We start from the raw sequence: 3,510 nt of genomic DNA, 5'->3' as shown, positions 1-3,510 counted from the left end.
TACAAGATGGCGGCGCCGAGACCGATCACGTGAGCGGCTTGGCCGGGTCAGGTGAGCCTGGAGGCGCGCGGCGAGGGCGGGGCCCGCCGAGGGGGGGCGGGGCCACCTCAGGCCACGCCCCCCCTCGGCGGACGGGGCCCTTGGCTCCCGGGGCATCCCGGCAGATGCTATGGCAACCAGGTCCTGTCGGTGCCCAAAACTCAGTGAATATCCGCTGTGGCCTCAACCTGCTGACGCATTCATCAGTTCGCCCCCCTCATTTCACCCTTGTGCGTGTGAATCTGGCTGGAGTATTCTTTAAAAAAAAAAAAAAGTTTGTTGGGGGCTGGAGAGATGGCTCCGAGCACATGCTGCTCTCTTAGAGAAGCCAGGTTTGGTTCCCAGCACCCACACAGGGATTCACAACCATGTGTGTAACTCCAGTGACAGGGAATCGGAAGCTCTTCTTACCTCCTCAGACAACACACGCACACGGTGCATATATATATATATATATATATATATATATATATAGTTAAGCTATTCACACACACAAAATAAATCTAAATATTTTTAAATGTTTATTATTTACTTATTTATGTGTTTGTGGCAACTTGTTGTGGTCAGAGAACAACTTCCAGGAGTCTGTTTTTGTCTTTCCTGATATCTATCTAACTCGGGCCTTCAGGCTTGGAAGAGAGTGCTTTTACCCACTAAACCATAATACCCCGCCCAGGCAGAGGTGCTGGGGAGTGAAGCCAGGGTCTTTCACATACTAGGTAAATGTTCTTCCACTGAGCTATATCTCCCCCCTGCTCCCCGCCTTTTTCTTTGAGTAATTTGAGACAGATGGCTCAGTCTGGTTTCTAATTCCTTATGTAGCCCAGGCACCTTACACCGCCACTACCCCCTAAAAAATATCTTTCAAGGACCTCAAGACGCCCCCACATGTGAAGGAACTTTCAGGCAAAGCTGACAACCCGAGACCAGTCCTCGAGACCTACATGGTGGAAGAAAAGAACCAGCTCCACCACACTGTCCTCCGGCTTCCACACACACACCAGGCGTGGCACACTCACACACGAGAAGGTATTTCTGAGCAGAGAGATTCCTCCACACCAGGGCCATCTCTCATCAAACCCCTGCGTTGCATAAGGTTGGGACCTGCCTGCACATTTTCTACATATAATGCCTCAAAAATAATAGCTCCAACGACAGCCTAATACGGTGGGGACACATCTACACTCCCAGCAAGTCTGGAAGATCACAACTTCAAGATCTGCCTGTGAGCTGGTGAGCTTGGCCTTGTGACTCTGAGTGAGCTGTCATGTTTGTCACTTGGGTCTGCTTCGTGAAGCCTATTTGCCCTGCCGTAGCAAGCCCTGTTGGGTCCTGTGCTAATGTCGTTGCTGTCTGACCTGAGAGAAGCAATCTCGCCCAACTTTCAAGGCGGGAATAAGCGGGCCGTTAGTGAGCTCTCCTGGCCTTGCTTCCCCAACGATACGCTGTAACCTATAAGCCAAACAACCCACTTCTCCCCAAGTTGGCTGTGGTCAGTGTTTTATCATAGGGATCAAACCCAAACTAGTTATGAAATACAAGGTCTGATTGAAAACTGAAGACATCTTCAAAAAGCCTGTGACTCAAAAAACTCCAGCAACTACATGTGTGTATATATGTGCACATACATATTAAAAAATGTATGTTCAGATATATACTCTCATACACACATACACACATACACATACACGCATACACACAAACACACACATATACACACATACACACACAAACACACATTCACACACAAACACACACACATATACACACATACACACACACATTCACACAAACACACACACAAATCACACACACATACACACATATACACACATACACACATACACACAAACACACACACATACACACAAACACACAAATACACACATATACACATACACACATACACACACATATACACACACATAAATACACAAACACACACACACACACTTTTGTAGTGTTGCAGCTGGAATCCAGGACTTTACGCATCCTAGCCAAGTGCTCTGCCCCTTAGCTACATGCCCACGTCCCCTTCTCACTTTTATCTTCGGATATGGTCTCACAGAGTTACCTAGCCCAGCCTTGAACTCCCTTCTGTAGCCTCGGCTTAACTCGAATCTTCCATCCTCCTGCCTCTCTCTCCCCCGAGCCACCAGTTCTGCTTACACGACTTTTCTAAAAAAAAAAAAAAAAAAAAAAAAAAAAAGACTCTCCGGAAAGATTGTAGTAAACATTTTTTTTTTTTTAAAGTCAGAAGAATGGAAAGACCCAGGCAGCGTTCCACTAAACTTGTGGAAGCCTCCGTAGACCTCGGCACCTTGCACCTGCCTCGGGATGGCTTTCCCGTGATTTAATTAACCAGCCGCAGCGAGATTGCATGCTCCAGATAGGAAACATGCTTACTCAATTATCTTGCCCTTGTTCGATGCGATCGGATTCTGTTCTCAGATGAGAGATGACCCTGATAACCACGCCCCTGCCTCCACACACTTCGTTATTCTACCCCGAGGTCCTTAATTAGTTCATAAGATTAAAGGGTTCACTTCCACGACTGTCCTGGGGCTCTGTCTTCTGAAGTGACCGCAGAGTCTGATACAGCTTAAGCCAGCCCGCTGTTTCATTTGGGGACCACAGAAGGCAGTGCAGTGAGCTGCTGGCTCGTAACTGGCTAGAAACTAAGTCAGACACCAGAGCAGCTGGACCCTGGTTTCTGCGTGGCTGAGGTGGCCCAAAGCTGCCTGCCGCCGAGCCTGAAGGCCCGAGCCTCACAGAGGAAGGAGACAGAGCCTATTCCTGAAAGTTGGTCTCTGGCGTCTACGAATATACCGAGACATGGGTGTTAACAACGTACACACACACACACACACACACACACACACACACACACACACGGGATAAATAAACGAAAGTCTTTCAAGCTAGGATACTTCCAAAGGACACTTTGTCTTTGGTACAATAAGATTAGATTAGCTTTCTTGTAGAGGGATTAATCATATACGTCTTTGGAACAGGGCAAGGAATTGAATGAGGCAAGTGGCCCTGTATAAAAAAAAAATACAGTAATTAAGTTTTTTTTTTTTTCTTTTTTGAGTCAGTGTCTGGCCTGGAACCACAGATTTTCCACTGCAACCTCCCAGGTGCTGGGAATACAGACTTTTGTCATTGTGACTGGTTGCTCCTAACTTTTTTTGTGTGTGAGATTATATAATATATATATGTATATATATACATATTCTCAAAAAATAAGATAAAAGATTGGTTCTGAAGAGATGCCTCTTGGTTAAGAGTGCCTGCCGCTCTGCTAGAGGACCCAGGTTTGGTTCCCAGCACCCACATGGTGGCTAACGACTGCCCATAAGTCTGGATCTGCAGTTCTAGTGCTCTTGTTGGTCTCTGAGAGCACCTCGAGTGTAAGAGGTACTCTTACATACATGTAGGTAAATCTCAAACATATAGCATATTATTATT

This window comes from Acomys minous, assembly GCF_964271855.1.
Source record: "Acomys minous genome assembly, chromosome: 20".
NCBI lineage: Eukaryota > Metazoa > Chordata > Mammalia > Rodentia > Muridae > Acomys > Acomys minous.
This window is presented reverse-complemented; position numbering follows the sequence as displayed.